At 36.7% G+C, this 22,419-nt stretch overlaps 1 pseudogene across 1 annotated transcript in view; it reads right to left on the reverse strand.

Annotated features, from left to right (window-relative positions):
* Nucleotides 1-4,321: 4,321 nt before the first annotated feature.
* The window catches only part of LOC114261451 (profilin-1-like), a 251,880-nt pseudogene continuing 233,782 nt past the window's right edge, over nucleotides 4,322-22,419 (reverse strand). Inside the window, exon 4 of the transcript XR_014347831.1 lies at nucleotides 4,322-4,450. The product of XR_014347831.1 is annotated as a profilin-1-like (transcript). The remainder of the gene's footprint in view (nucleotides 4,451-22,419) is intronic.

Below are 22,419 nucleotides of genomic sequence, written 5' to 3' on the forward strand. Positions count from 1 at the left end.
ATCTCGACTACCCTTCTTGTTCCCGTTTTGACCCTGAGCAACATTGTTTACCTCGGTGTCGACTTCTTGTACTTTTTCATTATTGTTCCCTCATCCGATATTAGGATCCATGTGTTCCTCCTCCTCACAGTGGATGTCGTCCCTAATTCTCACCTCTTGTCCATTGTTAGCCATCTATTCTCACTAAGTTCCAACAGATGGAGCCAAATTATAGGTGTTAATTTTCGACAACACAACCAAACAGGGAACTTAGCTGGAGAGCACACAGCAGAATAGATTAAGCTAACCATCTGCCAACAAGAAGTTAAGAATACCACGGTGGTTCATCCACCCAAGGGCACTCCAACAATCAAGTTAGTCAAACAATCTCTCAAAGATATCAAATAAGTACTAAATTTACATAATAAAGCGTACATTAGACACACAAAGGTGCCTCACTTTTATAACCTGTAGTGTCCTTGTCCCTTAGAAGTCTCACTTCATAGGACTTAAGCACAATGCTTATCTCGAACTCTTAGCTAGATTGTGATGAACTCCTCAAGAGCCTTATTCTTATCTAGACTAAGTAGGGGTGAGCAGCGGATATACCGATCTGCCAAAACCGATCGAACCGAACCGATCCGCTACATTTTGGACGGATGCGTGATGACGAGCGGATGGTTGTGGATTGATTTTCTCCAATCTGCCAATCTGGCAGACGGATGGCCGATTTGAGATTCCTTTGGCTGCAACCGAACCGCCAAGCTGCGGGCACCCTTAGTAATTTATAAGACTTTGTGTTTTTAGTTTGTTTAAATATTCTATTTGTGTTTTCAATTAAAAAAGAGTTTAAATATTCTATTGAAAAAAGTTTTCAACTTGAATATCTTTTTTGAATTAAAAAAAATAAATGTATTATTTATCTATATTTTTTGGTTTCTAAATCTACCTCTAAAAATAATAAGTAGAAAATATGATACATGCTGGTTGGTTTTTGTTTTCAAAAACATATATAGATGTAACAATACAGAGACATACAATCTCTACTACCACTATGTTCATGGTTTTTGTGGTCTGAATTGTTTTTATATTTTAAGAACCACAGATTGTAATACTTTATGTGGATGAGACATGCTGTGATTGTAGTATGTGGATGAGGCATGCAGTGATTGTGATATTCTAAAGTTTCAAACTTTCTTACTTTGGATGAGGCATGCAGTGATTGTAATATTTTTTTAAGTCATTGACTATAATACTTTCTTTTTTTTTTCTTTTTTTTTTTTTGAGGAAGTACACAAGTTGAATTATGTTGAAAATTTATAAAATTTTAAACAGCCAATCATCTCAATCCACATCCGCCGGATTGGCGGACGGATGCAGATTGATTTTCTCCAATCCGCCAATCTGGCGGACGGATGGCGGATTGGAGGTTCTGTGGCAGCAACCGACCCGCGCCCACCCCTAAGACTAAGTGTCCTCTCTTATCTAGGACTCTTGTCCCCTATCCAAATATTTCAGATTTCGGCATTACTGCATCGAACCTCGGCAATGCTGCAATCACCTCAACAAACATGACCAGTCCATGTGGCACCTCGGTCGACATTTCGAAGGTACCTTAACCACATGACATTATTCTCAAAATACTTCCCCACAGTTTGAAAAATTTTAAATCCTCCCCTCATCATAATTTTTATTTAACAAAATTAATTAAAAAAAATAAAAAATAACATAAATTATTAATTGAAATAAATTTTTGATATCATTAACAATTAGTAATTGACTAAATGATTTATTAATGAAAATAACTATTTGTTATGAAGATAGAAATTTCAAAGAGCGGGATATAATTTTCAAAATTAGAGACGGCAAATTATATTTTAAGCAAATCTCAAAAAATATATTTATAATTTATCCTAATCTTTAAGATTTGGATTTGTAGTTTAAACCCTTTGGATTGTGTTGCCATATTTATTTTTTTTTTTTTTTAAGTTTCAATTATAATATGGATTGAGCTTAAAAAAAGACTCGTTGATTATAAATATATATATATATATATATATATATTAAATAATATTAGGGTTGTATGGCCGGGATTATCATTTTTTAATTTTCTTTTGGATGGGCTTGGTATTAAAATATAAGCTCGGTGTGAGGTGGGGCCAAACTTAAAAAATTATTTCAAGTGTTATTCTATATAGACCTAACTCAAACTTGGCTCAGCCCGTGTCATATCCATCCTTACTATTTCTTATATGGTGCTTTCAATAAACAAGAAACCGCAACACATTAAATGGGTCATCGTAGGAGTCTGTTTGTTTGTTGAATTACGTTGGATGAGATTCTTAATACGGAAGAATTAAGTAAGGAGATTATTAATGTAGTGATATTAGATTGGAAATATAAAACAAATTGTATTTATTTGTGTAGTAGTATGGTAATATTTATTAATTAGTTGACATTAAATTTTTTAATTTACATAAAACTTTTTAATATATAAAAAGTAGATTTAATATTCATGTAAAGTGAGAGTAAAATGATATTTTCCATCTCCAATTCTATAAAATTGGATTGTCAAACCCAACCACCTCATGAGATTGCTAATATCCATTGGAGGGGGATTTGTATGGTTCCAAATAAACATAATTTATGTGGGATCCATTGAATTTTTAGTCCAAAATCCTACCACCTTCAAATTAAAACAAACAAGGTCTTAATGATAGTCCATTCAATCTTTCAAGCAAATTACCATTAAGGACAACACTCTCCTCCCAACCCACCACTGCCAGCTCCATTACTGTGAAACTTAGATTTAGGAGGAAGAAGAAGAAAAAGGTAAGGGGTGCTTTTAGATCCAAACAAGGTGGGAAGAGATGTTATGGAGAGGAACAAGAGGGAAGATGAAGGAGTTGACGAGTGGTGAGGTTGGCGGAGGAGAAGGCGCCAGGCCCCAAAACCAACAGAGGTGGTTGCAGTGAGTAAAAATTAGGATTTGATGTAAGAATTTTTCCTAAATATGGCTTAATGTGGCTTATGCATGATTATACTAGATTCATCTCATTAAGCAAGATACATGTACATCAATTAGATGATGACTAATTATTGATGAATGCACCTATATATACATAATGTATAGAAGACTAATGGAGATAGTGTCAATGCATTGAATATGATAGATTCATTACTCTATCTAATGAGTTCATTAATATAGAAGATGCATTATGTATCATGAATGTAAAAGATACATTAATCTATTTAATGAAGTTCATTGAATGAATGGATTCTTTGATGGGAAGAATTCTAGTATAAATAATGTAAGCCCCAAACCATACTCTCCATCACAAAAACTTAAGTTGTCACCATAAGAAGGCTCCCATCGCCTAGAGAGAGAGAAGTGGTTTGAAGATCTTAGACAAATAAAGAACTTGAAGATCAAGGTCTTCTATTCAAGTTTTCTCTTTCTTAAAAGAGGTTTTCATACTATCATGGATCAAGGTATGTATACACTTATTTTGTATAGTAGAAATTCATATAGTTTTCATGTATAGAATTGAATCATTAATGGTTTTTAGTTTATGTTCCGCAAAGGTTAATGGTAAGGGCATTATGGAAATAAAATGGTGAAAAATCAAAAATCAAAATTGTGTTTTAACTAAGAAAAAGTATGGTGTATACAAATAGAAACTCCCTTATACATACATTATATATTTTTTACTTTCTTATATTGCCACTTGAGCCAAATTAAATTAAGAAAAAACTATAAGCAAAAACAAAAATTACTTGGATGAGTTGCATAAATATATATATATATATATATATATATAAGAAGACATCCAATTTCAAATGGACGGAATATGAAAGGTAACAAAATTGGCTATTTCAATATGAATAATCCTATATGTATCAATTAATTTCCTAACTAATATACTAATAGATGATGTGACATAATTTTAGAAGTTTGGAGTATTTGTAATTTGTATAATAGGTAGAATCAGTAATAATAGTATAACACTAGTTGGTACACTACTGTGTACATTAATAGGTGAGGTCAAGGAGAAATGCTTTCACATCAAGCTCCAAACAGTGGACAAGATAATAATATTACATGAATATGAATTTTCAATCTAAGACAAACACTTCCATTAAAGCCCAAAATCAGTAATTGTTTACGATACAGTAAATATCAAGCATAACCCCTTTTAAAGGGAGGGTACACTGACAAAGGAAGTGACCAAATTCTTCCTTTCCCAAGCAACAATCCACACCAAGTTCTCCACCACTCTGAAAGATATAAATACTATAACATTGCAACAACTTCTAATAGATGGATGCAAGCTCCAGAGAGAGAGAAGAAAAGAAATGGAGAAAAGAAAATAAAAGCACAAAAACAAACAAATGCGACTAGAGACCCTGTTCAATGAGATAATCACCAAGCTTTTCCACAATCACGTTGCACTGGCCAGGGGTTATAGGTGTTGGAAAAATGGTTTAATATAGGCATATTTTGGGCCAACTTTGAGCCCAAAATTGAGTGGGCCCCAAACGTCTTTTGGGGTGGGTCCGAAGAGGTGAAGTGTTCCTTGCCGCGTGGCAAGTCACACGGTGAAGACGGTTCATCAAAACCATTTATGAGTGAATGGGAAGATGACGTCGTTTTCGAGTTCGTGGAACGGACAATTTAAAGTTTTAAATGTGGGTTTCTTTGTAAAGCTAGTCCCAGATTGAAACTTTAAGAGAGTTTTGTTAAGTATATAAGCTCTAGCCTACAACACTTAGGTTGGGCCCCAAGGGGCACCCCAAGTTTGTGGAAGGGAGGAGTTATGGACAAAGTGAACCTTAGCCCAAACCACCACACGCGTGCGCTGCCGCCGTCGTCCGTCCAGCCGTACCGGGCGCGGGTGTGGGTCGGGTCGGTTCTAATATTAATTTTTTGGACAAAATTTATTTGAATTTTTTCAAAAATTATTGCGGGAATTTAATTCAAATTTCAATTTAAATTTTTGTCCAAACAAACCTTTTCTTGTGTAAATATTCCACAACAGATTTTTTAGTCCATACAGTTTTTCAAACTGTTCAAAAACTGGACAGATACATAATTGTCAAGACAATTTCAAATCTGGACAAGTTTTGTTGCAAATCTGTTTGAATTTTGAATGATATCTGTTCAATTCAAATTACCACCTGTTCACTTCCACAAAACACCTGTTCGGGTCAAATTTATTGCCTATAAATACTTGACATTTCCAACAGTCTTGGGCACTGAAAATTAGTCTGAAAATAATTCTTTTGCTGTCCAAACTTTTATCTTTGGTGCATTATTCTTCATTTTACTTTTAGAATAAAATTCAGAGAGTTAGAACACAGGTTTGGTTCGCTGTACAAATTTGTTTGGAGAGCTACTACAAATTTGTGAAGGTCATTGTATCTTGGGAGATAGACGCCACTCAACCGTAAGCACCGTAGCGGGGCGAATCTATCTTAAAGACAAAGTGTCACACACTCGACTTGGTCTTTTATTTTTCCATTCGGTTCGATAAAATAAATTCTATAAGTTATTTATTTTATTTTGTTTGATTTAGTTTCAATTTATTTATTTACACAGAAGATTGTTCCAACAATCTTAAGACAGATTCGAATTATTCTGTTTATAGAATTGTTCGTTTGTTTCCCTTTCTCTTTCTTCTTTTAAGAAAATTATGTTATATGGATTTACAAAATAATATTCTGGTTGGAAAAATAAATAGTGATTATATGCTATTTGACAGATAGTAGTAATATACTGGTGTCATTAATAATTCAGAATATTTATTTGTGGAATTTTGTCAGAAATTAATTTTGGTTTTTAAAAATTTATTTCTGAGTGTTCATTAATCAAAATTCAGTTTTAGTGTTTTAATTATTGAAGTATTACAGAAATTTAATTTTCTGTGTGGAATTAATTTGGTTAAATAAAAGAGAAGCCGATGAAGATGAAAATACAGATGATGATGCAAAATATGGAATAACATTCACACAAAATGATGTAAAACAAAATTAAATTTTTATCAATAAAACCCTTACAATAGTTTAATTGAAGTAACACAGGTGTTGGTTCTCATTCAGAGTGTTTATAGTTTCGAACCTCTGATTGCTACTGAACCAATCATTACAATATATAGATTAATAAACTAACTATGCAGCATGTGACTTGGATGACTAGGAGAGCAGCTGGCAGCACATGGGATGGAGCAGGCTGTCGGATGCTTTCGGTTGATTGACTGAAAGTTGAAGCAGTTTTTAGCAGGTTGATTGACATGATTAAAGAAATCAATATAAACACAAATTGGTAGCTTTTCTCAAAAGAGTATTGATTGATGCTAATTTGTATCTATATGGAATCCAATGCAGGACTGACTAAGCATATGGATCCTGTGCATCTTGAAATTTGGGTCCATATGGATTTTGAGTAGTTGAACCTTCAGAAGAATTTGAATTGTCTGAGCCTTCTTCTGAATTTGAACTGTCTGAGTCTGACTGGGCTTCAGCTTGATCAACAAGTAGACGAGCCATCTGGAGTAGCTCATCTCTTGATGACTTGGACTTAGTCTTGACTTTGGGCTTAGCCTTAGATGAAGTGGGCTGAGCCTTAGACTTGGATTTATCCTTTGATTTGGGCTGATCAGTGCTGGGCTTGGTCGGTTTGGATTTAATCTTTGATTTGGATGACTTGGGCTTGGAAGAACTTGAAGTTGGGCTTCCAAGGTTGACTGTAGGAAGTTGGCTTCCTTGAGTGACTGAAGCAATTGGGTTCTGCTGAGCTTTAACCATGGCAGGTGTAGGAGCATGAATGTTGATCGGGAATTTAGTTTGAACAATTTCAACAATGCGGGAAACTTTGAAGTTATCCCACCATTTAACCATATGTTGACGATAAACAACATCATCAGAAATGCCATACTGCCATTTGAATATCCAAGGGATTTTATAATTGGATATAAAAATAAGCAATTTAGGAAATTTCCTCTGCTGTGGAGTGAATGAGAAAACAATTGAAAAATAGTTAAACTGTTCAATCAGAATATCAGGAAAGATGTCTGTAATGGCGCCATACTAAGACCACCATCGCAAAAACCAAGTGGGTAATTCTGATTTGAACTTTTGATCAAACTGGAAAAACCAGTGACTATGTTTCATTTTGATACAAAAACACTTTGAACCAGGCATCAATATAGTCATAATAACTATACTGAAGAGAGTGATTAGGTAAATCTCGAAGTTGATAAGGAGAACCCCATTCAACTAAGGAAACAATGTTATGAATATAAAGTGAATGGTAAACAACTTTACTAGTGTAGGTATAATCATAAATGGGTTTAATTGCAATTGACTGATGGTTGAACAGGATATCTTTGTAGAAGGTGATTGTTTTTTCTGGATGCATGGGAACAAAATGCCATCCGGGAGGGAAATAAGACTTAACCAGGTCATGAACAGACTGACTCTTTGGGTGACTAGGCTCTTTGAAAAAGTGATTAGTTGTGGTAGATTTAACATAATCAGATCAAGCAGTTTTAATAGGATTAGGAGGGTAAGGAGTAACTGCTTGGCTGGAAGAGGCAAAAGGATCAGTAGCCAAAACAGAGGTGTAACTAGGTTTAGGAATGTTGCTAAGAACTTGGTAACGGTTAATCATTTCAATAGGATGGTATTGGGTTACAAGCTCCAAAGGAGGTGGAACAAAAGGTTGACTAGAAGGGACCAAGGCTTTGGATGGAGGACTGGGGCGAGACATCTGTTGAACAGAAATAAAGAGTTAGCAAGAAAGGTTAACAACGACTAAGGAGGTTTAAATAATTTTGATGATAATCCAAACAGTTGTAATAATCAGCAAGTAAATGGCGACGAGCTTGAATTTGGTGGAACTGAATATACTGAGCACGTTTTGTAGTTTTTCTGGCTAATTTTAATCGGGCAATACGGTAAGCAGTTTGGTGAATTAGATCTCGGTAGTGGGTAATTTGGGTTTTATGGTAAGATATAAAAGGAGTGGCCATCCCTATCCCTCTTGTAAAAATTTCCGGGTAAGGAAATCAGGAATAGAATTTTGACAACCAGGTATGTAAGCAATATCGAAATAAAAAATGCTTAAAATAGATTGCCAACGGGCAAAAATTTGCTTACTAGCAAAATTTTGAACATCTTTTTCTAAAACATATTTAACAGATTTGCAATCAACACGAAGTAAAAACTTTTGATTTAAAATATCATCTTGAAATTTACTAATACATAAAACAATAGATAAAATTTCTTTTTTTAATAGTACTATAATTTAATTGTGCTTTATTCCAAACACCAGAATGATAACGAACAATTTGTTCAAAGGACTGAGGAGTGACTTGCTGAAGAAGAATGCCACCATAACCAATTTCAGAAGCATCAGTTTGAATAATCTTGTATGAATTTTCAGTAGGAATACCAAGACAAGGAAGAGACTTGACATATTGTTTGACTTGTTGAACAATAGAAGTATGAACAGAAGACCAAAGAGGAGGATTATCTTTTAACCGATCAAACAGAGGTTGACAAGTTTTCCTAAGGTCTTTATAGAACTTAGTGATGTAATTGAGAGAACCTAAAAATCTTTGTAACTGGGTTTTATCCAAAATTTCATCAGGAAACTTAGATGCAAACTCAATAGAGCGACTAATAGGTAAGATTGTATTCTGGTAAATATCATATCCTAAAAATCGGACTTTAGTTTGAAACAATTTAATCTTAGGAGCAGAGATAACTAAACCATGACTTTTAATAGTATAAAAGAATGCAGTTAAATGTTTCCAATGTCCACTAATGGATTTAGAAAAAATTAATATGTCATCTATGTAAACTATAGAAAAATGACTAAAAGGGTTAAAAATATCATTCATTATATTTTGAAATTCATTAAGAGCATTTTTTAATCCAAAAGGCATAACATTCCATTCATAATGACGAAAAGGTGTAGTGAATGCCGTTTTATATCGATCTTTAGGATGGATTTGAATTTGCCAAAAATCACTTTTTAAATCAAATTTACTAAAAATAACAGCTTGACTAAGTCGTTTAATTAAGTTTTTTTTTATTAGGAATAGAATATCTGATGGGTCGTTGAACACACCAAAATTAAATACTAAACAATACCAAATTCAATTAGAATAATGGCAAGTTCAGGTATCGATCCATAGGGACTATTGTGAAATTAAACTAATTTAATTGTCAAATTCCTAAATTAATTTTGAATAAAAGACTGATTGTTTATAACCTAATTTAATAACGAATAAATTAAATTATCAATAATAAAATGAAATTGGGTTTACTAAATTAGGGAAAAATCCTAGGGTAGAGAATTCACCACTAACCACATAATTAGGGTTTCCAATTGAAATCAATTATGCTATGGTTTGAACGGATTAAAGCTTCGCAACTACAAGCTCAAAGCATTTAACAAGAAGATCATCACATTCAATGTACGAGCACGAACCATCTCAAGTAATACGAATCGTTCACTCTAAACTAAGGTAGTGATACGACTCATTCCTCGTAGCATGGTTCATCACATACCTTGAATGTGAAGGAATAGAAAACTCATGTATGGATAACATTCAACAATCACAGAAAGTCAAATATTCGAAGGGATAATGAAAAATATATATATGAACTTCTAAATCACCATACAATTGTTCAAACCTTTACATAATTAAAAATAAAAAAGAAAACAAAATAATTACATGGCTAGGGTTTCATCAAAACCCTAGAAAAGGAGACTAGCCACTCATAGAGGAGTGGAAGAAGGTAGATGAAGAAGGAACCACCATGGGAGACATCCTTGAAGCTTTTAGTTTCTCCCCTCTCCCATACCCTAGCCTCTCTCTTTAGGTCAAAACAACTTTCGAACCCTTTTCTAGCCTTTTCCTTGCCTTTCTCTCCTTCTACTCATGTCCAAACAGGTTTAAAATGTCGGTTTGACTTTCCCAGAAAAAGTCAATGCACGTGTGGAAAAGTCAACTATGTCCAAATTCTGTCTTTTGCCCATTTTATGCTCTGACGATGCACAACCTGATTGACATTCAACACACATAAAGTATACGGTTTGACCAGCAAGTGAAGTTAAGAGATTGTAATTAACGACCTCAATGATGTACATTTCGGTCTTAATCACATCCCCCAACTTACTACTTGCTAGTCCTTAAGCAAGTAAAATAAAATTAAATTAAACAAAATCTATCTATTTCCTCTTTCGTGGGAAAACGGTTGCATTTAGCATGTGCAACAAGCCTTTAAACCACAAGGTTACCCTAAGTGGACGAGTAAAGTCTCGTGAGGGTTTCCAGAAATGATACCCACAAACATTAACATATTCATATATACTCAACAACAAATGACCACACTACTCCACCTAACAATCAACTTATGTGCCACTACAGTGTGATATTGAGACATCATGAGTCATTAAAGGCACAGTGGACAAGCATGAAGGAACCTATTGAGTGGAAACCACAATTCAGTTAATACAAAAGTAAAGTTCCCTATACTTGTGCATGCTAATAGACAAGTCATGAGTACCCTCGGTATAAAGTGCAATCTCCATATTAGTTAACTATCCACTATAATAACCCAGTGTAACTCATAATAACACCCAACATATACAGAAAAGCTAACCTGTTGCAGCCAAGATTCTCAATTTTTTTTTGTTTTTTACTGTGCAATGTCCTGATCCATTAAGCTTTCTAATCAACCCATGTAGCAAGTTTTGGGCCAATGACTTCCAAACCAGACAGTTTTGGGGCATTAGGTGTAAAGACACCCCTACGGGCTTAATAACTCGAGTTGAAAAGGCTACGAATCCGAACTAGTCATTCTTCTTATTTTTCCTTAACTGTGCAATATTCAAGTCCCTTAAGCTTTCTAATTAACCCATGTAGCAAGTTTTGGGCCAATGACTCCCAAACCAGAAGGTTTTAGGGCATTAGGTGTAGAGACACCCTTACGGGCTTAATAACTCGAGTTAAAATGGCTACGAACCCAAACTAGTCAAGTGGGTTTTTTTTTTGTTTTTTAAGAATCTTGGCTCCTCATTTATTCTTTTCTGCAAGTCTAGCTATTATCAATGATGTACACCAGAGATTATAATAAAAAGATCACCGCTATGATAGTGTGTTCATGTGAATTAAGGCATACTCATGACAAGTGTACTAAAACCACAAACATAGACAACTCTCCTCGTGCAAACATGGCATGCAAGTATCTACCCAATAAACCCTTTTCATACAAGTCTACTATGCTCTCTAATTAACATATGCAAATATCATCACTCTACTAGCAAAAAGTCACATCAAGTGAAGTAATGCAATCAAGTGAAACATGTATAAGCATGAATTATGAGGCAAATAGAAATGCACAAAAGAAAATATAACCCTCATCCCCCAACTCGAATATTACATTGTCCTCAATGGAAAAGGAAAGAGAAATGAGAGAATATTACCAGAATTGTAGGTGCACATCCAGGTAGGCAGAGAGTAACATATACACACTTCACACTCTGTTTTTGTTTTTTTTTTTTGTTTTTTTTGAAGAAAAGAAAGAACTAAAAAGAAAAATAAAAATAAAAGAGACAAAGCAATATACAGGCGGGTACTACGAAGAAGCCGGTGGTGGTGGTGGCGGGAAATGCTGGGCAAACAAGGCTTGCATCAAAGCGCGCGTCTCGAAGACGTCATCCTGACCCTGTTGCCGAATGGCGAGGTTGTCGGCGTGTAGCTGATCGAAGCGCGCCTCAGAATAATTGCGATGCGCCTGAAAATCCGTGCGCAACTCCATGAGACTTTGGTGGTGATCACGAAGAGTACGGTGGACCTGATCCACAGAGTGCTGAAGCTGTAAGTACTCCTCGTGAGTCATGTAGAGTGGGTCCCCTTGGGGAGGCACGGGGGGAACAGGATGAGCTGGGTGGTCATGTACGGGGTCCTGGGCCTCATCAACTGGGGCACCAACCAGCTGAGGAAGAAGGAAGTGGGTTTGTGGGGTTAAGAGAGAGAGAGAGAGAGAGAGAGAGAGAGAGAGAGAAATCTGAGAGTGAGAGTGATTGGGAGAGAATGAGTTGTGTTAGATAAGGTTTGTGTTTTTTTTTTTTATACGAAACTAGAAAAAATGAATAAATGAAAATAAAAATAAATAATAAAGAATAATAATAATAAGAAGAAAACAAAACAATTTTTTTTTTTTAATTCTTCCGCACCACCCACGCACCTGCTTATTAAGTAGTGTGCAAACTCACAAATTCACAATTTCCCGCACGTGCGGGGCCCAGGCCGCACGTGTGGCGATTCTCCTCCTCGCAGATTTTTATTTTTATTTTTTTTGAAAAATCAGCGTCCCGCACGTGCGGGAGTCAAGCCGCACATGCGGGTTGGTCAACGCCCTTGCCTCCGCACTTGCTTATTAAGCAGTGCGCAAAGTTGTGTTTCACCAAAAGTCCCGCACGTGCGGGGCCCAGGCCGCACGTGCGGCGATTTCTCCCTTTCTTTTTTAAGTATAACCATTTTTTTTCATTATTATTTATTTGTTTATTTTGAATTGAACAAGTATAACACCTTTTTTTTTTTAAACACAGAAAATAAACATGAAAGCATGCTTTTAAACACAGAAAATAAACATTTCTACCTTCAATTGACATCCAGAATAAATATAGCACAAAAGAACATACGAAATGCTCACTAAAGGTGTAATCTTCACGCGAAAACCACGGGTACTACTTTTCTCCCTAACTGTGTTTGTAACATTCCCTATTCTCCAATAGGGTGACAGACTAGGTTGATTTGGTATCCAGAATCGAGGCGCATAAAGCTACCTCAACCTATGGGGCTACCATACAGAGTTCAAGCCGAGGTAGTTTTGAAGCAATCTCCACACCCCTGGGTATTTAAACTAGACTCTAGTCTCGAAAATCCCAAACCTTTGTGTTCTAGGCTTTGCCATTCGAACTCTAGTTTCCACCGTCTCAGTTGGTCTTCCAGGAACTCACTACAAACACGGTTAGGTGGCTATACCAGACCGTCAGATGTCATTCGGGCATGGCAAACACCAAAGGAATTACACCTTTAAAGGATTTAAAGTCTCCTAGACGCAAGTAAAGCATAACGAGAACAAAGAAAAACATAATAGCATAGAAGGGAAAGAAAAGAGAACAAGAAATCAATCTATCAATCATAGTAAAATGGGTCCATCAAAGCAATGGACTCAATCATATCCCCATTCCCAATTCCCTCTATATATGGTTTCAATCTTTGGCCATTCACTTTGAAAGTGTGGCCAGTTTTTGGATCTCGCACCTCAACGGCATCATGACTAAATGCCTCAACAACCTCAAGGGGCCATCTCATCTTGATCTTAGCTTACCCGGAAAGAGTCTCAATTTTGAATTAAAAAGTCACACTTTTTGGTCGGGTTCAAAGGATTTTCTATTAATGTGCTTGTCATGGAATTCTTTAGTCCGAGCTTTAAAAACTCTCGAACTCTCATATGCATCATTCCGGATTTCCTCCAGCTCATTTAGTTGGAATTTCCGGTTGAGCCCAGCCGCGGCCATATCAAAGTTAAACTTCTTTATGGCCCACAATGCTCGATGCTCAAGTTCAACCGGGAGATGACAAGCTTTGTCAAACACCGCCCTATATGGTGACATCCCAATAGGTGTCTTATAAGCAGTGCGGTAAGCCCATAATGCATCAATTAACTATTGTGACCAATCTTTCCTATCCGGTCTCACCGTTTTCTCAATTATGTGCTTTACCTCCCTATTTGAGACTTCCACTTGGCCACTAGTTTGAGGATGGTATGGAGTGCCAACTTTATGGGTGATAGAGTATTTCTTAACTACCGACTCAAAGAACCGGTTACAAAAATGTGTACCCTGATCATTTATTATGGCTCTAGAAAACCCAAAACGACTAAAGATATTTTCATGCAAAAATTTGATTACCACTTTATGATCGTTTGTTTGGGTAGCTATTGCCTCCACCCACTTAGACACATAATCTACTGCCAAGAGAATGTACTCAAACCCAAACAACGACGGGAAATGGCCCATAAAATCAATCCCCCAAACATCAAATATTTCTACCACAAGAATAGGGGACATTGGCATCATGTCACGCCAAGACATCGAACCCATTTGCTAACAGCGCAAACAAGTTCTACAAAATTGATGGGCATCTTTAAAAATTGTGGGCCAATAAAACCCGCTTTGTAAAATCTTGGCGGCCGTTTTATGCCCACTAAAATGACCGCCACATGCAGAAGAATGACAAAATGTAAGAATGCTATGCACCTCACTCTCCGGCACACACCGTCGGATCACTTGGTCGGGGCAATATTTAAACAACTCCGGATCCTCCCAAAAGTAATACCTAACCTGTGAAAAGAATCGGTCTTTGTCTTGTTTAGACCAATTCTATGGAATTTGCCCAATGGCCAAGTAATTCACAATATGTGCAAACCACGGGGGGCTCGCTTGTGACAGCTCAAAGAGTTGTTCGTCCGGAAACGAATCATGCAAAATAAGAGGGTCGCTATTATACTCAACGAGGATTCGGGAGAGATGATCCGCCACCATATTCTCAGATCCTTTCTTATCACGGATCACTAAATCAAATTCCTGAAGCAACAAAATCCATCTAATCAACCTAGGTTTGGTCTCTTTCTTAGATAGTAAATACCGCAAAGTGGCATGATCAGTGAAGACTATGACCTTGGAACCTAGGAGGTAAGACCGAAATTTGTCTAAGGTAAAGACCACATCTAGCAACTCTTTCTCGGTAGTAGTGTAGTTCAATTGAGCATCCGAGAGAGTGCGACTAGCATAATATATAGCAAATGGTGCCTTATTGACCCTTTGGCCCAACACAGCCCCGACAGCATAATCAGAGGCATCACATATGATTTCAAAGGGAAGCGACTAATTTGGTGATTTCATGATTAGGGCGGTGGTCAAGGCCATTCTCAGTGTTTCAAATGCCTTTAAGCATGCCTCATCAAAGACAAAAGACGCGTCTTTAACCAGTAAACTACACAAAGGACGTGATATCTTACTAAAGTCTTTGATGAACCTACGGTAAAAACCTGCATGCCCTAAGAAAGACCTAATTTGACGCACGGAATTGGGTGGATGAAGGCTTGCAATAAGGTCAACCTTAGCCTTGTCAACCTCTATACCTCGAGGGGACACAATGTGTCCCAACACTATACCCTCACGAACCATAAAATGGCTCTTTTCCCAACTCAAGATTAGGTTTGCCTCAATACATCGTTTTAACACTCTAGTCAAGTTCCTAAGGCATTCCTCAAAAGACGGTCCAAACACCGATAAGTCATCCATAAAGACCTCTAAGAATTTCTCCACCACATTGGAGAAAATGGCCATCATACACCGTTGAAAGGTCGCCGGTGCATTACATAGCCCGAAGGGCATGCGCCTGTAAGCAAAAGTGCCAAAAGGGCATGTGAATGTGGTCTTTTCCTGGTCAGCGGGGTACACCGGGACTTGATTATACCTCGAGTAGCCATCAAGAAAATAATAGAAACCCTGCCCCGCTAACCGCTCTAGGATTTGGTCAATGAAAGGTAGGGGAAAATGGTCCTTCCTAGTCGAGGAATTTAGTCTCCTATAATCAATGCACACTCACCACCCAGTAGTGGTTCGTGTGGGGACTAACTCTCCTCCCTCATTCTCAACAACGGTGATGCCCAACTTCTTGGGCACCACTTGTGTGGGACACACCCACTTGCTATCTGAGATGGGGTATATGATACCCGCATCCAACAATTTCAAAACCTCCTTCTTCACCACCTCTTTCATATTAGGATTCAGTCTCCGTTGCATTTCGCGAGCAGGTTCCTTTAGGTGTATATAATGCATGCACATGAAGGGATCTATCCCTTTCAAATCAGCCACTGACCACCCTATAGCACACCGATGTGCCACGAGAACACTCATTAACTGACTCTCCTGCACTGCAGTCAAGTCAGATGCAATGATGACCGGTAAAGTATCTTGGGGCCCTAAAAATGCATACTTGAGTGTGGCCGGGAGTGGCTTCAACTCAAGTATAGGTGGTGTGACCAAAGATGGTATGGCAGGCTCTCTCGACAGAGGAGGAAGTGACTCAAACCGGGTTTTCCATGGAGGAAAATCCGGTGTAGAAGAAGCATTAAGCAAGACATTCATCTCCTCAATCGACCCATCAATATCAAAATTTTCAAACCCAAAATGAGCTAAACAAGCCTCTAAAGGGTCCTCTACAAGAATGGAGGGCAAAGCCTCCTCCACAATCTCATCCACAACATCCACTAATAAGCACTCCTCTCTTTCATGAGGTTGTTGGGATGCTTGGAAAACATTAAGTTTCACTTGCATGTTACCAAATGAAACTTCCATAACCCCGGTCCGACAATTAATGCATGCATTGGCCGTAGCCAAGAAAGGTCGTCCTAAGATCACCGGGATTTGTTTCCTAGAACTGGCTACCGGTTCCATATCTAATACCAAAAAGTTAACAGGGAAGTAGAACCTATCAACCTTAACTAGCACATCCCCAATCATGCCACGTGGCACTTTGAGGGACTGGTCAGCCAACTGAAGAGTAACAGTAGTGGGCTTCAACTCGCCAAGCCCAAATTCCTCGTACACAGAGTACGGCAACAAATTGACACCAGCCCCTAAATCTAATAAGGCCCTATCAATGAAATGGTCCCCTATAATGCATGCAATGGTTGGGGCACCTGGGTCCTTAAGCTTAGGAGGTGTGTCATTCAACAAGATGGAGCTTACTTGCTTCGTGAGTAGGACCTTTTGGGACACATGTGTCCTAGATTTACGCTTTTGCGTACATAGGTCCTTCAGAAATTTGGCATATGATGGTACTTGCTTAATCACCTCCAACAGGGGGAGGTTGATTTTTACCTGTTTAAAGACCTCCATCATTGCCTCCATAGATGCCGCCTTCTTATTAAAAGGGGACGGTGTATCAAGGCATTAGGGAAAGGGTGCCTTAGGCACATATGGTGCCTTGGACTCAAGTGAAGTGCTAAGGACTAAGTCATCCCTCTTAAGAGTTTCCCCCATCACCCTTGCTCTCATTAGGTGAACCACCGTGGTCACCCTTCTTAACTCTAGTTGCATCAGACGCAACTGACTGAGGTTCTAACTCCCTACCACTTCTCAAAGCAACCACCGCTTGCACTTGCTCATGTTGTTTCCCATTCCCACCTGAACTCTTTGCCCCGTATTGTCCCTTAGGGTTGGCTACAGTTTGACTTGGTAATTTTCCCTCCTCTCTTCGATTCATGTTGTTAGCCATTTGACCCAATTGGGCCTCTAGCTTGGCAATAGAGTGAGTGTGGAAGTGAACTACCGGTGTTAACCCCTTAAGTTCTAAGAGAACTTTCAAAACCTGAGTCTCAAAGGCAGAGTTTCCCAGAGGAATAAGTGGGGGTTGTGGTTGCCGGTACGGTTGTGGGGGTCGATAAGGTTGCGGTGGTCGGTAGGATGATTGGTTAGCAAAATTATTGAAATTCTGCCTTGGTGGTGGAGGATTGTAAGAAGTGCCTTGTGAAGGGGGTCTCCATGAGAAATTAGGATGTTTTCTCCATCCCGGATTGTATGTGTTAGAGTATGGATCATTACCCGGGTTGGAGAATCCTTGAGCCGCATTCACATGCTCTTGGACTAACTCCGAAAATTGTGATGCCGAAGGGCACTCACTCAAGTCATGAGCAGGGCTCGCACAAATAACACATTCCTCGTGAAATTGAGGTTGATCTTGCTGGGTAGGGGCATGTCTCGTAGTTAATAATTGGTCCATCTTGCGGGACAATGCCTCTACTTGTTGGGCTAGCTTTAGGTTTTGCCCGACCTCATAAATGCCCCCTCTTTTCGGGGCTCCAACTACTGGTTACCGAACTTGCCGGGTTGCGGAGGCATGGTGCAGGGAATTATCACTTAAGTTCTCAAACAATTGCCATTCCTCGGCATCATTTTTAGACATGTATGTCCCATCACAGGACGAATCCACCATTTGGTGGTGCGGCTCAGTTAAGCCATAATAGAATGTCTGAACAAGTTTCCAATTAGGCACTTGGTGGTGGGGACACTGTTGGAGAAGGTCTCGAAATCTTTCCCACGTCTCATGAAATTGCTCACCATCCATTTGAGCAAAGTTTGTGATGGCTCGCCTAAGTTGGTTAGTTTTACCTATGGGAAAGTACTTCTCCAAAAACCGTTGCTATAATTGATCCCAATTTGTGATTAAATTAGCAGGTAAAGAATTTAGCCAGTGTTTGGCTTTATCCTTTAATGAGAATGGGAACAATCGCAACATTAAAGCCTCATTTGTGAAATTCTGGATCCTTACTGTCGAGCAAATTTCCAGAAATTCATTCAAATGCTTATAAGGATCATCATGAGTTAATCCATGGAATGATGGACGCATTTGTATGGTGCTGGACTTAATCTCATAATGAGCAGCAGTGGTGTTGTGTAATTGGATGCATGATAGTGATGTATATGCAGTGGGTGTAAAATAATCCTTAAGGGTCCGGTTAGGCACATTTGAGACATCAGGATTAGCCATCTCTAATGGTTCACTATACGAATACGAATATTCAAGCCTAGGAACACGGGCAGAGGCCCTAAGTCTCCTAGGGGTCCTTTCTAGTTCAAGGTCCAAACTCCACAATTCAGGGCGACAAGAACGACGCTCGTGCATACACTACCCACACACACACAAAAAGTACGACTCTGTGCACTAAGTTACGAAAGCAGAATGCTAAAGGAGAAATACTCACAACGATTCAACGAAAATGCTTTACTCGTCTTGCGGATGCTTGACGTGTAGACGTTGTCTCCAACCTCTATTTGAGCTTTGACTTTCGTTTTAGTACTTTGGTGCTTTGGTTGTGAGTGTTTGCTTCTGTATACTCACTTTAATGCTGCGTTTTTTTTTTTTTTTTTTTTAATTTTTAAAGCTCAGCTGCGCTTCGCTTGCACCTCGGTGATAGCTCCAATTTCAAATGCTCTGCACACTTAACAACACCAAAAGTATAAAATCCTAAACTAAAAATTAAAATAAGAATGTAACTTTAAATTAACTAATTTCACCAGAAGTCCCCGGCAACGGCGCCACAATTTAATGGGTCGTTGAACACACCAAAATTAAATACTAAACAATACCAAATTCAATCAGAATAATGGCAAGTTCAGGTATCGATCCACAGGGACTATTGTGAAATTAAACTAATTTAATTGCCAAATTCCTAAATTAATTTTGAATAAAAGATTGATTGTTTATAACCTAATTTAATAACGAATAAATTAAACTAAGGAATTAAATTATCAATAATAAATAAAATTGGGTTTACTAAATTGGGGAAAAATCCTAGGGTAGAGAATTCACCACTAACCACATAATTAGGGTTTCTAATTGAAATCAATTATGCTATGGTTTGAACGGATTAATGCTTCGCAACTACAAGCTCAAAGCATTTAACAAGAAGATCATCACATTCAATGTACGAGCACGAACCATCTCAAGTAATACGAATCGTTCACTCTAAACTAAGGTAGTGATACGACTCGTTCCTCGTAGCATGGTTCGTCACATACCTTGAATGTGAAGGAATAGAAAACTCATGTATGGATAACATTCAACAATCACAGAAAGTCAAATATTTGAAGAGATAATGAAAAATATATATATGAACTTCTAAATCACCATACAATTGTTCAAACCTTTACATAATTAAAAATAAAAAAGAAAACAAAATAATTACATGGCTAGGGTTTCATCAAAACCTTAGAAAAGGAGACTAGCCACTCATAGAGGAGTGGAAGGAGGTAGATGGAGAAGGAACCACCATGGGAGACATCCTTGAAGCTTTTAGTTTCTCCCCTCTCCCAAACCCTAGCCTCTCTCTTTAGGTCAAAACAACTTTCGAACCCTCTTCCAGCCTTTTCCTTGCCTTTCTCTCCTTCTACTCACATCCAAACAGGTTTAAAACGTCAGTTTGACTTTCCCAGAAAAAGTCAACGCACGTACGGGAAAGTCAACACACGTGAGGGAAAGTCAACTATGTCCAAATTCAGTCTTTTTGCTCATTTTATGCTCCGACGATGTACAACCTGATTGACATTCAACACACATAAAGTATACAGTTTGACTAGCAAGTGAAGTTAAGAGATTGTAATTAACGGCCTCAATGATGTACATTTCGGCCTTAATCACTATCTTATCCATTCTAAAACTTTATTTAATGGTTTGTAATTAATAACAAAGCGAGGGACACCTCTTTCTAATTAAGCATTTGTATTAACATAAAAAGCAGGACAAGACCAAGGTGATTTACTGGGACTAATAATTCTATTTTTTAAAAATTCATTAATTTCTTTTTTACACATTTCAACTAATTCATGATTCATTTGAATAGGGTGAGATTTAGTAGGAATTTGTCTTTCATTAAAATTTTTAATATATGGTAGAGTAACTACATTTTTTTTCTTATGCCAAAAGGCAGTTGGTAAAGTAGAACAAACAGTTATTTCTAATTTTAATTTAAATTCATTAATTTGAGAAATAGTAACTAGATCATTTAATTGTTGATCAATTCTTTTATAATTGACTTCTTCTTTGAGATACCTCAAATGACGAGTTAATCAATTAATCTGTTGAGAAATAGAACAATCTTTTAATTGATGTAATTCTAGCATTTCAAGAGGAGATAAAAATTTAAAAGTAACTGGTTGACCTAAAACATGAGTAGTTATTCCTTCACTAGAAGTAGTAAATGGATATAGCAAAAACATAAATGGTGTGCCTAGGATAACTTTATTAGTCATATTTTTTACTAAAACAAAGGAGGTTTTAAAACAAACATTATTTTGACAGATATGAACTTTAGGTAATTTATATTTAATATGCATTTTACTACCATTAGCAGAAGTTAATTTTTCATGACATTTTTGATAATATTTAGTTGGGAGTAAGCCTTCTTGAATACAATTGAGATCAGCACCAGTATCGAGTAAGGCAATAACATCTAATTCAAAATCATTAATAACTATTTTAATTCGTGAATACCATTTTTGAATATGAATTTTATTGATTAGATTTAATCGTTTGTCTTCAAGATTAGGAGATTGGTGTGATCGATTATCAAATAGGAGATTTTCAGGATTAGTAGGATCAGAATCATGATCAGATGCATTAGGGGATTCATCGGGATTTCCTTGAAAATTATCTAAATTTTTATCAAGTTTTAATTTAATAATTTCATCTTCTAAGATTGTATTTTTATGTTGTAAATCTTTAATAGTTTGTTTAATCTGATTAATTTCATGGTGTAAATCTTGTAAGGTGACTTCTTTTTGTTTATTTTTAAATCTTTCTAAGGTTGTGGATAAACTAATAATTGGTTTATCAATCTTAGGTTTCCTATCAGGATTGGTTAATAAAGATTTAAGCTTATCAGTATATTTTTGTTTTAACTCTAGATCTTCTAAACGACTAATTAATTCAATAAGAGCAGTTTTTTCTTGATTTTGTTTAGTAAGAACATTGATTTGTTTAACAGGTTTACAACATATATCATTACATCCTAATTCAATATTATTATCAGAATCAACACTAACTGATGGAGAATTAGAATCAGATGAAGTATTTAGATTAGCAGAAGAGGAATTAGAATTATGATCAGATTGATTTAATTGAAAGATTTCATATAATTAATTTTTTGATTTATCATCAATTTGAAGTTGATTAACCTTATCTTTTAATTTTTATTTTTCTTTACATTTATTAGAATAAAGACCTTTTTTACCACAGTTATAACAAGTAACATCTTTATTAGATTTGGATTTTGGATGTGATTTCTTATAAAATTTCTTTTTTGGTTTAGTATAGAATTTATCAGTTGATTTAGAAGGTTTATAATTCTTTTTATATTTATTAGAATATTTGTAGGATGTCTTATGTTTATGTTTAGAATATTTATGTGATTTACATCGAGAAGGTGCGATAGGAGGTAAACCATATTGTTCACAAAAATTTCCTAATTCATATTTAGCTTTATGTTTATCTTTAGCAGCTTTTTGACTAAGTTTAAGATCGATACACATTCTTAATCCTTCTTTTTGAATAGTGCTAATTATATCACCATAAGTTAAATTATCATATTCAATAACACCAGTAGGTTGACTAAGAACATCTCTAATTTTATGAGCAAAAAGACTAGGTAGGCCGTTAATAAATTTTTCTTTCCAAAAAGATTTAGTACAGTCTTCTCTTGGCATGACTCGAGAGGTAAAGACATCTTTATACCATCTAAAATCACTGAGGGTAGGACAAGTAAGATTACTAAGTTGATCATGTATGCGAG

The sequence above is a fragment of the Camellia sinensis genome, chromosome 13 (assembly GCF_055761805.1).
Source record: "Camellia sinensis isolate YWXY chromosome 13, ASM5576180v1, whole genome shotgun sequence".
NCBI lineage: Eukaryota > Viridiplantae > Streptophyta > Magnoliopsida > Ericales > Theaceae > Camellia > Camellia sinensis.